Source organism: Tetrao urogallus, assembly GCF_951394365.1.
Source record: "Tetrao urogallus genome assembly, chromosome: 12".
Lineage (NCBI taxonomy): Eukaryota > Metazoa > Chordata > Aves > Galliformes > Phasianidae > Tetrao > Tetrao urogallus.
The window spans coordinates 10,473,064-10,488,472 of record NC_136825.1 but is presented as its reverse complement, the minus strand read 5'-3'; positions in this window follow the sequence as shown (position 1 = coordinate 10,488,472).

The following is a 15,409-nucleotide window of genomic DNA, read 5'->3' as shown; positions in this document are numbered from 1 at the left end:
AACAAACCAACCCCCCGTTTTTTTCAAACGTGTTTCCATGAATAACTGTGAAAGCTCTTTTGCTAATTTACTGCCTGTTTGTCTTTATAGAGCATTTTTAAAATAAAATATTTCACCCCCTCCTGCCTCTTTCTAATTTGCCCTGGCATTCAATTTCTGTAACTAATTTGAGGAGTATTCTCTAATGTTTCACCACATTGCCAAAGCTTAGTTTTTGCTCCAATGTAAAGCAGAACCACTTTAACTTCAGAGAAAACTAAAATCCATTCTGTAACATGGGATTATTCCTTGTGCTGATTTCTAGAAGCCCAATCTGATGGGAAGTAGACGTGTGTGAGTTCAGATTTCACACAAACATACCGGGCAAAAATTGGCCCTGAACTGTATTTTATTCAGACTTCTAAAACATTTCCCTGCTAAGTCTTAAAGAACATTTAGCTCAGTATTTTTTTTCCTAGGGAAATTCACTACACAGTTTTTGAAGTCGACTCTCATGAAACATGAACAAAGCACTTTTAGAGCTCAATATTGTGGTTGGACTTGATGGTCTTGACAGTCTTTCCCAACCTGAGCAATTCTGTGATTGCTTACCACATTTAGTCCATTTTTTGCTAGACTAGAATAATCAGAGAAAGGGATCCTATTCTAGATTATTCAGAACAAGTAGCCATATGTATTTAGGTGCCCTCTGCAAGAGCTCCATTCTCTGTTGATTGCAAGTGTTGCTGGAGGAGGCTGAGAACTTTTTTATACCAGCATTCAAACAGTAATGGTCTACTAAAAATATATATATAACGCTTCGTAGAGTTGGACAGAGTAAAAATTTCTCCAATTAAAAACTGAAAGCAGAAGAGCCATCAGGAGGCTTCTGTAAGAGAGATAAACATTGTGATTTAAATAATAAGCAACTGAAAAGAACAATGCGATTCTGCCTCTGAGAGATGTAAAATCAGTAATGTGGCATGTAGGCAAAGGTGCAGTCACTGGCTGACCACATCAATAAACAGAACTAAGCTTGTCACTAAAGAAATTCAGGTGTAAAGACTTGTTATGTTACTTATTTCAGGTGTACATACAGAGAGTGCATCACTGACAATATGAAACCCACAAATAAAATAGTGCTGATTTAAGTGCTTACCTTCAGTTTTAGTTTGCTTCTTACAGTCTCTGAAACATTTAATATTTTCAGGAGATGTCAGGGCTTTCTGAGATAATATGCTTACTCTAGCCTACCATGTGTGCAATGGAGATTCCAGATAATAAATCCAAACATGCTAATTTATTGTGAAAAGGATAAAATTCTGAATAAACTGTTTTTGTAACCACCAGAAACTGACAATATGGTTAAAAAAACAAGCTGATACTCTGCATGACCAAACACACATAAATCGTATTCATTTTCACCTAAAGCATTAATTATTTTACCTGTAAGAAAAATATCTCTAATTTTCACTGCTGGAAAATCAACAGGAAGTAAGCACTGCTGCTACATAACCGGCAAGAAGTAGACAACAGAATAAAACTTATACAGCACTTTTCATTCTGTAATGTCTCTCGACTTCTGCGTACAATGAAATATTAAACCACAAAGTATTAATGAAACACTACCAGAAGGAATTAGCACTTTCAATGTTGAAATTTAGAATTTCTAATAGCCAAAGATGACAAGATGCACAGCTGAAAAAAGGCATTATAGAAGACTAAAATTAAAGGCCTTAAAACTGCACTATAGTTATTTTCAGATAGACTTTTAATAGATTTTATTATAGTTAGTTATTATCAGATAGACTGTGATCTTAGACAATTGCTCAAAACAAGTCTTGACAAAGGAAGAGCTTGGTTACTTGGGTGAGAAAGTGAAACATCCAAAAGTTAATGAGCGCTTCCCAAAATTTCAGTCTCTAGAACAGAATGCAGCAAGAGTAGAAGTTGAAAAAAAACAGTACTTTGATTAGAGAAGAATATCATCAGAAACAGGAGATTTAGAAACTAGCATTGTTCCTGGAATTTATGTTTTAACAGTTTCAAGATCTCCTCAAGCAGGACTACTCCATTCAAAGTTGTCAGGATTTCCAAAAAGACCAAGTTACAAATCCAAGTAGCTTTGTTGAGTATCACAGGTTAAGAATATTTTAAATGCCAAGCAAAAATTATGTCTTCAATTTACCATCTATTCTGAGTTTAAGCAGTTGCAATGATCAAGACATTAACAGGGGGGAAAAAAAAAAACACCAAAAAACAGAACTAAATCACTGCTTGCAAATCTGTCTGTTTTGGTCCCACCTAAAAGAAGTCTTTCTTAACCTCATGTTTATACACGACTGTAAATACCTGCAGTAACTGAAAACACTCAGTTACAGAATAACAATTCTATGTGAATGTCACTGATACTATCTGAAAAAAGACATCTGTAAAAATTCTAAATCTAACCGTGATGGAGCTGATAGATATTGTGTTATCTTTAAAAGAAATCTTAGGAATTTCACAAGTATGCAATAGAAGTGAAAATTAAATCAGAAGATTTAAGCAGTTCAGGTGATGTCAATGCAGAGGAAGAAGGGAGGGAGGGATGAACTCATACGCATGCCTTCATATGTAGAGAGATCCAAAAGAGTTCAAATGAAAGCCAGCCAGAGTAAGCAGAGGGAGCGTCACTGGAGATTTCTGGTTTGAGTAGTCAAAGTGCAGCGGTGAGTCTGAACTCCTAAGTGAAACCTATCAGACACGGTATTTGAATTAAGATAGATCAGAAGAGAGAGCATCACTTACTTCTCAGATAATTTGGGAGCTAGCCCTTACTCAGATGCCTACCCAGAATGGATAGCCATTCAGGGAGAAAGAATCCAGTCACTGTCTTCCACAAACAGGAACTCTGTCCACAGGGAAACACAACCACAGACAGTACACAAAAAAGGAAAGAACAACACCTTCTTACATACTTTTCTGTTCTATTCAAAGATACATTGTTCAACTGAAGAATATCTTCTATAAACCATGAGCCAAGATATGCTTAAGAAGGACCACAACATGTTTAATAAAGAGAACTTGTTGAATTTGACTCCTCTTCAGTGAAGACCCAAAAAACTCACTTTTTAGGCCATCTGGGAACACTTTCCAATTCCAAATTTAGGGTCCAGTAACAAGTCCTACAAATAGCCTTTCCATGAACACTTACTCTTCCTGTGTTGAATTTCAATGAACTGGAGCCAATATGACTTTGCAAATGAAGGAAGCTACACGTGAGCTCAAAAGCGTGGCACAGCTAAACACCATAGTGAGAGGCAGCCAAAGCCACTCCGCATTGCACCCTTTTTGTGTGTAAACTTTTCATCCACCACTAGGGATGCTCAACTACTCTAAAACATGGGGAAGGGGGTTTAGAAGCTCTCTTTAAAATAATATCAAAGCCGAAAAACGTAAGGTTTGAGGATTTGTTGGAAAATAAAATTTGGTTACTAAGGAAAAGGCTATTAAAAAGATAAAAACTAATTAATGTAACATCTGCTTCCCATTCCTCCACTGTATCATCTGTCAATCACTCTTGCACACAAAACTGAGAACACTTTCATTTTTCTGCTTATTTAGGAACAAAGTGACTTTGTATCCACTTCAAAAATATTGGCAAAAAATGTCTAGAAGGCATTTAATTGCAGGGGAATTATACAGAACCATTTAAGGTTGTATCAACCTTAAGTTTTGATAAACTGAGACTTCAACACTTAACAGTCTTTTTTTTTTCCCGAAGAAGAAAATTATTTTGAATTGTGTGTATGTAAAGTTGTTTCTCTCTTCACTGCAAGTCCCAAGTGTGTTTAATGGTTTTGCTAAATATGATTGAAAGAAAACCATGCCTGAGGGAAATGATCCTTTGCTGGATATGTATAAGTGTTAAAACAGCTTGGACAATGAGTGACCACAGCATATGAATCTAAAACTAATCTCAAAGAGCCTGAGGGTACCCAAAGCTAACCTAGTCAAACAGTCATTTTTTTCACGTGCTCTGAGCTAAATACACTGTCTATAAGAGTCCCTGTGCACCTCAATGCAAGTATTTTGTTTTTCTCATATTAAAAAGAAAAGAAGAAGATATTTATAACAATATATTATAGGAAGTATATAAGAGCAAACTAAAAATAATTATGAAATAGAACAAGCAGTCATTTAGCTGTCACTAAAAGTGGACTCAGTTCTCAAAGTTTTTTAAAAAGTCCATCCAAGCAAAGCTAATTTCTACACGAGTACTTCACAACTTAAATCTGCAGGATCAAGTCCATTGCAGCATATACACAAATGGTCTAAAATCATATATACATTAAAAAAAAAAAGATCTATTTCTCTCTCTATTATCAGTGAGACCATATTAATTGTCAATATATAAAACCATAAAAATGCTGTTCCAATCAGATATTTGCAGCTAAATCCCAATCCCAATACCATTGTTGTTTCAGGTCTACTCAGCTCAGAACACGTAGGGAGCGATCTGTGAGCACTTGGATCTCAGAGTGCTGCTGAACCTATGGGTCAAGCACCAGCCAGCTCCAGCAAAACCAAACCCCCACCCCTGCCTTCTGCCCCTCACCTCAAACAAGAGGGATGAGTAAGAGAATATGGCCCTCTTTTCTCACCAGTGCAGACATCCTGGTCTTTAAAATTGCAGAATGCCACTTCAAATTATCAATCAATCTTTACAAAACTGAAGATATATTCTTTATATTCTTTTTCTCTCTTTTTTTTTTTTTTTTTTTTTTTTTAATCTGAGTTACTAGAAACCTTAGGAAATATACAGAGCTGTTTTATGGAGGTAACTTCAACAATGAACCAGGTCCTACATTTCACAGCAAAGCTGCACCAGACAACTGCTTTGTAAACATGGGCAAGGGATGGGGTGAGAAAATCACTGAAAAATATTAAGTCCCCTGAGCAGCATGGGATGTGCAATTTTCATTGTGCTCTGAGACATACTCGTGTGGCCTTGTTGGTTCTATTGATCACCATAGGTCTTTCCTAATAGAGTTACAAGACATTTTCAGTTGCAGACTTCAAAACCTGTGGGAAATGGGATCCAATCATCCGGCTGCTACGGCTCTGTAAGGCCAGCTCAGTCTTGTTGCTACTGCTCTGTTGGGCTTTACACACAATACCCACACAAGTACAGCTGAGAAGGAGGGAACAGAGATTATGCTGGCCCAGGTTATGAATTTCTGTGAAGCAAGAATCAAGCCTTTCTGACCATTTACAAATATTCCATTAATTTTCTTATTATGTTTCTTTGCTATGGAAATTCACTTCTAATTTCCAACAGGACTGTGAGTTTAGGAAGAAAGTAGGAAGCATGAAGAGGTACGTTATGCTCTTTTAGTACACCAATACGTACAGTTCTGAGTGGATAGAGAGGATTTTTATGTTATGCTGAGGCAGAAGGTATTAGAAATACAGAAATCTCAGTGAAAAGCAACGCTACTTTAAGCAAGAAACCCAATCCACAGGAAACCTGAATAGGAGACTGTAGACGGGGTTCTTCCATCAAAACAAACAAAAGACAGTTCTGTTTTGCTTATCAGAGCTGCAGCAAAAGGCAATTTAGAAAGAAAAGGGAACTTGTAGGTTTGTAACAGTTCTACTCAAAATATAAACAAGTTACTTAACACAACTGATCACTTAGAAACCGAAAATTGCAATAAAATAAAAACCACTTTTCTTGCGTAGTAGTAGTACTGGTGATCTGTGTCATTACCAAACAAACTTGGTGTTTGTCTAGTTTCCAGGAAAAAGAAATCTAGGTAAAAACGCAATACAAGGTCTGATCCAGCAGACACGTAACGAATGCAGCTTATGTCGACATGTCATGAAGTTTATGGAGCACAGCACATCGCAAATCAGGCCCATTGCTGCTCTCCCAAGTCTTTTACAAGGAGTCCTGTAGGGCTGGAGGAGTTAGCTCAGGACTCTGTCACTGTCACATATCACTGGCCACAGGAACAAAATATAATTCTGTCACGTGAATTTTGCATTCCCCACCTCACCTTTCTGTTCTGCCCCTCCTGTGACGCACAACTCTCATAACAGCAGCATGGCAATACTGGGATCAGTGGTACCCTAAAACTCCTATAGCATTTCCACACTTGATTTCACAGTTCAGATTTCTTTACCAAACAGTGCAGACTTAAATATCACACAGTGATCTGGATGTTTAACTTAAGAGATAACACAGTACAATGCATACGAATTTACATGCCTTAAGCTGAAATGCATACTTCCTTACATCGCTGTAAGTAAATGACTTCACTGGCTTCAGTGAAGTTCATCCAGATGCTGGAAATCAGAGTTTCTGTGATATGCATTACATTCAGCAAATCTAGTGAGTCTGTAGGAGGGGGGAGAAGTACCACTGAACTGAAAGAGAACGAAACACAGCACAAATGTACATACAAACATTTAACAGCTCAAAGAGGATGATGCAGTCCACGAAGACCTGCCCTCATAACCTCAGGAAATACAAATCAATCTGCATTTCATCATCTGAAACTTGAACTTCAAGCTAGTAGCTCTGTGCTCTTCCTGCTGCCTTCTTCCAAAACTCCTCCTTGAACTGATTTACACTATTTGCTTCTAATGCTGACTTCGGCAGTTTGTTCCAGACTGTATTTCAACTACTCTTTGTGTAAAACTGTTCTGTCTGAATATATCAGAGTCCCTAAATTCTGGTACACATATTGGAGTGGTTACAGAAGTAATTTTAGTGTGGCTGGCAGCTGGCCTAACTCGTGCTCTGATCCCTCCTCCCCTCTCCCAAGCTCACAGTTAATAACACACCGTTGAGCCAGGGCTGCCATAAGGAGAGCTTGCTCCAACAAAGTGCCCGGAGCAACAGCACATCAGCTTGGCTTGTACCAGCAGGACACTGGCCAGGGAAGCCTTCCCAACCCTCAGAAAGGGACCAGTGAAGCACAAGGAGAAAGCAAAAAAAGACAAGCTGGACTCTACTTTCAGCTACATCAAATGATTTGATCCTATTCACAGTCCTTTTATCTGCTTTCCACAAAGGTAACTGTTAAAAGCTCTAATAGAGAAAAAGGAATATGAAAAATCAGACCATTGGCATAACATTTTATGCAGTCACTTTGAAAACCTGACAAGAGTCATCCAGGAAGCCATCAGAGGTGATAAAATATAATTCTACTGGCCAGTCAGACAGAGTGAATTATGAATACTGGAATCTGTAGCAAATATTTAGAAAGCTGTCAATCGGTCTGAAGTACGTTGATACAAGCAATGTATATACAATGTCAAATATAGAGATTTGTGAAAACTAAACCTTTTTTTTTTTCATTTTGAGTAAAAAGTGGTTTCGATTTGCTGAAAACTGAACTGCAGTTGTAGGTTTGTACTGAAGTAGCTGGAAGAAAGGGGAGAGCGAGTAGCAGCCTCTGGATTTGAATAAATAGTTGTGTAATCTTAAAACACAAATACAGGATTCGTAATTTTACCTATGAGGTATCTGCATTTTCTAAAAGACTATATTTGCAAATTTCTTTCTAAATCCAGTTTTGTGAAGGAACTAAGTTTAGGGAAGAGGCAGACAATCCATCAAGTGTGCTCTGTCTTTCAAATAAAGGTGACATATTTTTCCTAGCCAGAACAACTTTCATCAGGAATATTTTTGGAAATTTAGAAAATCTCTTTGATGTCAGAAGAACTGTTTCTCACATTCTTTTGAAGCAGACAAAAGGTCAGTGTTAATTGCAATATGTTGTAAATCATATAGATTACTTTCAAGAAGATATTTAAAGGAGATATCCTATATGTGACATTCATTCTTCAGCCAGCCAGATATGGATGAAGTTTAATTTATAAAGAACTAAAAGGATGGAAGACTTTTGCAAAATACTGAATTTAATGAAATTCTTCTGTTTTGTTACCAATTTACTGATACCATCTTTTCTTACTTATTTATGGAGAGATGTATTAATCATCACATGCAGAGTTGCAAATTCAGCAGAAACATAAGTTATCAGCCTTAGAACCCAAATTCTTTCACAGGATCTGTAAAGCTAAAAGTTTTGAATAGCTCAGATAGAACAAATGGACAAGAAAAGATAATGCATCTTTTGAAACACAAACCTGCAAAGATGTTATGCTCAATTACTCTGACAAAAGATTTGGAAACCAACAATATCCCCTGCGGAATACCACAGCTAAACTAGAAAGCTAAATCAAAAGCTCCAAGTTAAGCAAGAATAATATAGCATGAGCCACATTAAATGCATATCATCCTTAAAGCTAGAACACACTTGGATATTTATTAAAAAACTATCCCTACTTTCATGAAGGGGGGGAAAAAAAAGAAAAAAAAAAAAAGCTCAAACTACATCATGTGAACAGAATAAAACAACCACCCTGGATATCACATGAAGGAGCAGTGGGACTGGACAGGTTACATCCTGGTTTCTGGTCCTCTGGTGATCAGCCAGAGAGTTATAATGTTGTTTTATGGCCCTAAACAAAGGTTCCAAGAGCAATCTTCCAGGTTTACATTAATTGACACAAAAAAACAAACAAACAAACTAAAACTCTGCTAGAGCCTGAGGCAGGGAGGAATCTGAAATTGGGAAGCTTTGGAGAAGTCGTAAGTATGGCTGACATACCAGCAGCCAACAGAAGTTCCCGTAATTCAAATGAGGATTTCTAGCAAGCTACTGGATAAAGGTGCTGAAGAACCCTCAGGGCTGCCATGTTGTAATAGTACTTTTCAGCCTGATGGAGGAGAACAGGCTTGTTTTATTTTCAATGAATGCCCCCACCAAGCTGCAGAGGGAGTTGGGTTTGCAAACAAACTAAAGCTTCCATCTCCTAGAAAAACCAGGGATGCATCCAGCCACCTACTGGGGGACCAGGGAAAAGGAACTACTGGGGAGAGACTGTGTCCAGACAGTTCTGTTCATCACTGTAGATGTCTGGGAGGCCTTTGGGACATGCTCTCCCCAATACAGACGCTGAGTAACCAGGAATGGAATGCAGTCTGTTTCTGTGGGACAGGAATGATGCTGCCAAAAAAGCACTAAGAATACAAGTCCCATTTAGGACAGTCAATTCTTACTATCTTCATTGTGATGTCAAGCCTATAATTTTGGCTGTATGGAAAAAAGGGATCATCTTTCTGTACTACAAGCCTAACACAAAGCTGTCACACACACAGGTAGGCAAGGCCAGGGTCTGGAGGGGTCTCCTTCGAGTGAATATAAGACAGCTTGATCTCCTACCCTGGGGCAGGACTGGTAGAGCTATACACATGGAAAAATCGAGTTAATTGCATTACCATTTTAATTTACCTGTTCTAGGTACTTACTCTGACAGTCATCAGGGGTTCATTATTCATCTGAGAAAGAATGAATTTGTTTACTGATGCTAAAAGCTGATGGGGAAGTTGAAAGGATAAAAAACAAGGAAAGATACAGAGAACAGACCTGTGGCTTTAAAATTAATGTTTTTTCCTCTCACTGAATGAATTTGATCTCTCCAATTTGAAGCATACATTTCTGGTTATCCATGTTCCCTGTGTGCTTTTATTGCTTGAAGATGCAGCTTGTTCTATTTTTCAGCATCTTGCCTAGTGAATGAGGTAAGAGAAAGGATCTAATCGTAGCAGCCTACCAACCATCACTGTTGTCAAACTAGGGCTGCGTTCAGTGTAGGATGCAAACAGGCAGTCATCCTTCCATTTATGAACACCAAAATTCACAATGACAGGTAGCTGTTAGAGAACTTTCACTTCTAAATTATTAAGTAAAACAGAAAGAAAAGCTAAGAAATTAGAGACAGTTCCTAAGATACTCCAGTGAATAGTATTGATTGACAAATCCATTCCTAAAATTCAGAAGTAAAATTAACTGCACTTATTGCATCAATCAGTGACATTGCAGTCAGAAAGTACAGAATGAAAGATGAACAAATGATATGAAAGATAAAGGCAGAATATAATTATAATATAAAAATATTTGCAAGTTACATTTCATAGAAGAGAAACAGATCCTTGCAAATTCAAAAACTTTGTGTCACCCAGAGGGAGTGGGTAATTACTTACCTTAAAACTTTTTCAAGAAGTTCTAAAGCAAGTGTACAGTTATAAATCAAAATCAAATGAAAAGAGAATCTGGCAAATCACTCAAAGCAATAAAATCTTATATTTCTGAAGAAATTTGTTTACACAGATTAACAATATGAAAAATTGATATTCCTACAGTGAATGTGTTGATTTCCTAGATTTTAAGCCATTAGTGTACAACCTTTAACATGGTGTGAGATAAGCCTATATCAGCATTTATAAAACAGAGTCTGTCTAGCTGTTTGGCCTAATATAATAAACCACTTCCTCTTTCTATGTTAACACGTCTTCCTTTATATCCCCCTTCTTTTAATCCTGCATTTTCATTCTGTTTCTCTCCTTCTCCATGCATGTTCTACCTGCAGATCCAGAGGAATTCCCAGGAAACTCTCCTGAGAGATTCCCCTGTGGAAAACAAAAATATTTCTCTGGAAATACATTGAGGACTACAAAGACTTGTCTGGAGGGAAATTAGTGGTAGCACTGCCTGGGACTACACTGGAGACTTAACAGACAACTGACAGCTTTGCTTCCTCTGCTCATGCAAACTAAGGTCCATTAGTTCAAGGGAAAGCACTGCACCAAAGGACAGGATTGCAATAACCAAACACACACAGTAACACATGCACACAGAAGCACATTTTCTTTGCTGATTTCTGTCATTAGGACTGTCTCCCTAGATTTAATAATCAGATACATCACAGCCACAATCTTAAATAGCCATCTCATTTACAGCCTATGTTTCAATTAACTTCATTTTTTCCACAAACATTGCCAGCTCTTCCTTTAAGCTTTGCTTTTTTCCAGCCTTCAAAATCACGCATTTGTTGTCCCTTCTTCTTCCATAAGGTGAATTATTATAAATTACAAAGCCAACAGAGGTAGTGAATTGGTCTAATATACAAAGGATTCATGTAGTATTTCCACATATTTTTTAAATTCTCGTTGCCCAAAAGCATGCTGTGCTCAATACTCTTCTACAAACACAACAGGTATTCAAAGCATAGAAAAACATGTATTATTCCATGCAGTTCACCTTAAGTGCTGTGGTGCTTTCCCTCTGAAAATAAAACAGGAGTAATTATTAGCTGGGCAATGAAGAGAGATGCTCATTTAGTTAACAAAAAAGGCTCATTCACTTTGTTCAGCCATGCCACATGTGGATACCTGCTTCCTATACCTCTAATCACAGTGACAAGGAGCAAGACTTCTCCTGCTTGCTGTGTAGCCTTCTGGATCACTGGAGATAATGCTCATTCTGAGTCCAGCTCCGCAGATACTGCTGATCTGCATGCAGGCTTGTAGGGAGCAGACCGAGCAGCCACACAACAGCTGGCAGAGAAAGGCAGGTCTGAGAGCCTGGGATGCACATGCAGAACTTGTGACAAAGGTAATTAGATATCAATAACCAAACCTGTGAGTACAGCACAGCTGTAATTCACTAGTACTAAGAAACAATGAAAGATTGGCATTGCCATACATACTGGATTTGGAACCTGCTGAGCAGCTGCCCTGAGCACGGTGTACATGACCCGGCGCTGCTGGAGTACTATGCATGTAAGGACAGATCTCATGAATGCACGACTAGTTTTTCTACATGTGGATGTGGCTCTGCCACAAGATCTAAAGAAGGTAAACAGCTCAGTTAGCAAGAAAGGTTGACCACTGCCCTCAAAATAATTCAATTTACAACACTGCAAATCTGCTACCATATAATTTGTTATCATCATTACTGCACCTAATCCAACCCACCAGTGACCTCAGGAAATTTTCAAGAATATTACTTGTATTTTCCATCCTTTCATTCCTAATGTGTAAAGACAGACCTAGCTATATCTGCAGCAAGAGAAGCCATTACCATCTCAAGAACAAAAATGACCACTCCCATTATCTGAATGCCAAATTTCATATATTCAGTTCCCTAGTCTCCCATACTGTATCCTTTCAGCTAAGTTACTAAACAAGATGGGCTCAGATCTCTACAAAGGATATAAGAAACATTTTTATCAACTACATCATGAAACCATGGCAAGAAAAGCAAAACTGACATACTAAAATACAAATAATAAAAAAAAAAAAGCCATTATATTTAAAATCTCTCACAAAGCACATCACATTTGTTATCAAGAATAAATTTACAGATTTACCATCCATCAAATACTAGGCTTTATCTTTCTGTATAAAATAAATATAGCCAGAGAATATGATCGCCCTCATTTTTACAGAATCATTTAGACAAAGGTGCTTATTCACCTCTTAAGATAAAAGTGAAAATAGAACATCAAATTAGTGTAAGCCACACATTGTACACAAAGATAACATAGGTAGACTTTCTTGTGAAACTGCTGGCTTTTATCACTGTTTAATGATTTGTTGCACTATTTATAGGATAAACAATAAATCTAACATGATTCATCATATTAGCCAATAAATCATGGGACAAATCATTAGGCAGAGTGATAAAATCAAGTGTTTTAGAAATAAGTTAATCTACGATGCCAATGTCTAATCTAAACAGTTGCTTAAAAACCCTATTTACTAATCATTTTTACATAAAGGAAGACTGATGATTATGTAGATTAAATGTGTACTTATTCCTACAACCAGTAGACAATCACATGTTCTATGCTGGTCTGTTTAGAAAGGGAAAAAAGGATTTTAAAAATCCACTGCGAAAAAAAGTAACGTCATTTTGATTATCTTTGTGTATTTACAAGGGATTTTCTTCACCTTGCCTGAGTCTGCCTTAGATTTTGGTGAAGAAACAGTTAAGTAAAAGCATGCCGCAAGGTTACTGAACAGACAGTATCTTTTAGCTATGCATTCCATAATATCCTAATTAACAATTTCATTAAGACATGATGGCTGGTTCTAATGCTTCTTCACTCTTTAGTCTGAATGTAACTCTGTACTCTTTCTCATTTGTGACAACTGTGTTTATAGCTTCTCTACCCATAGAGCTTCATGGCACTTTGAATTATGCTCAAGAGTATATGGGCATCACGTCACATTTGTGTGCCTGATATCATACATGACTAGCTGCGCTCCAGCCAGGGTCCTTAATGTACATTCTACAGATGGACTACCCTCTGAATGCTTAGCCAGATATTAAGTTAAATCTTTTTGGAGTCAAGCTTGTTTCGCATCAGTTATACAAACATATTGGTTCCTTTAAAAGGACAAATGCACTGAGAGCAAGGCAGGGAATCTAGGTCGGAAATCTAGGAAAATCATTTTAAATTTTAGTTTAGCCTTTAAATTTGAAAATCTCTTCTTTGGGAATTACTGATATCTGTGAGGGGGCTATTTTCACTTGCTTTATACCAGAGAGAAGTACCTGAGTGCTATTTATCAAGAAATATGTAAGCCATGTGGTTGGTTTAACCATGAAAGAAACATAAACAGCAAGGCGAGTCTCTCTCCTTTCTGTTTTGTATTAAAATGCAACAAACCTGACAAGATAGTGACAAACGAACATGGTATTTTCTAGTACAGGATTTTTCTGAAAAAGGAAAAAAACATTAACATCTATATGCTACTGTCCATCTATCTATCTATTTATCGCTATGGGACTATGTCATACACACTGCACCTTCTCGATAAGGCTAATCTTGAGAGCACGGCATCTTCCTCTAACAGAAGGAATGTGTTTGAGTAACAAAAGCATCTGTAATTAGGACTGTGACCAACTGTTTGCTTGTCAAGCAGAGTCAGGTGAACAAGCCCCTCCAGCTCACCGAGCACACTGGGGAAGGGAGAGGCAAGCTTGGTGCTGGGAGGGGGCTGAAGAGAGCAGAGGGGATGGAGTTGGGTTTGTTGTTTTCTTGTTTTTTTCCATCTCACTCCATACAGTGCATTTTGTAGAAGATGTCTGTGAGATGGACTGTAGGGAGGGGATAGCACTTTGATGCTTTCTGCAGCCTAGACGGGGATAATTTGTTTGTAGCTTTATTTGGTTTTTAATGTGCAGAAGTCCCACACATATAAAATGTAATAACACACCAGAATCATGTGCTTGCAGTCCCCTGTTATTCTTTTAGAACCCACTTATCTTTTGCTTCACTTTTTCCTGACGACACTTAAGGTCAGATTTCTGAAGGCACTTAAGCTGCCTCATTTTATTGAAATCAATGGGAGAAAGGGGCTTAAACATCTTTGAGGAACTAGCCCTTTAATGCTTTTAATGCATAATAATTGCATTCTTCCTTTATTAACCATGGTTGGTCAAGATAAGATAGAATCAGGTCCTCAGACTCATCTCCTCTCAATGATTTCCTAAATGAGATCAGCTCCTACTTACATCCTGAATGACCAAGGGTGACTAAACCACAGCAATGAAGTACATTTACATCCTCGAAACTGAAATAATCTTTCAGACACTCCTCCTGGTGTTGCTGATTTGTATGATTTTAGAGTCTCAAAATGTTTGGTGTTTTCCTTCAACACTCAGATGCAATCATTTTAACTAAAGGAGAATATCTGGTTTTTCTCTTTAGGTAAAAAGGAAGCGCTTTTTTTCCTTTGGGAACTTATCTCACATGATAATTATGGAACTGCAGACAAAACAGGATTCTTTCTTTGCATTTTTGCCCTCACTATTCTAGTCTTGTGGATTTGCACAGACTTCTGCCAGTGCTTATTTCTACCTTTCACTGAACTAGCGTCACACTGGGTACAATTGGTGCTTATTTCTCCTTTTTGGGGGATACATCTGCATCACCTATTGCCTCCTATAAACTTAACATTCACAGTCTCGCTTTTTTCTCTTCTCCAAACATTTTCTTCTCCATCTTCCACCTTTCTCTTTTTACCTTTCATTTCTCTCCAGCTGTGCACACACAGTTCTCTCTCCTCCATTCTCTTTCACTCTGCTTTTCATTTTTTGCCACTGCAAATTAGTTGATCAACAACAGGCACATACAACCACCTCTCTAGCAGTGAGCATCAGACACCAGTACCCCACAGCTCCATGTACAGCACTACCAGCTGTCAGAACAGCAGAGAGTTTGAGTGCAGACTCATTCACTAGAAGAGACCCTCTAAAGTTTACACAATGCTTGCCTGAATCCTCTAGTACAATAGGATTTGGGTCACCGTTGTTTTATTCTTCTTTGTTTCTTCCTTTCTTTCTTTTCTTTCCTCCTTGAAAATCATCAGCTAAATGTCTGGAAACCTCACTCAGCACCTGATGTACATGAAATGCGCGGTTTATTTTTTAATATTTTGTATTTAATCCAGAACTGCTGGGAAGAAAACTGTTCATGTCTTATTCCTGCAGAACCATAGGACTTCTGGTCACATCACCCC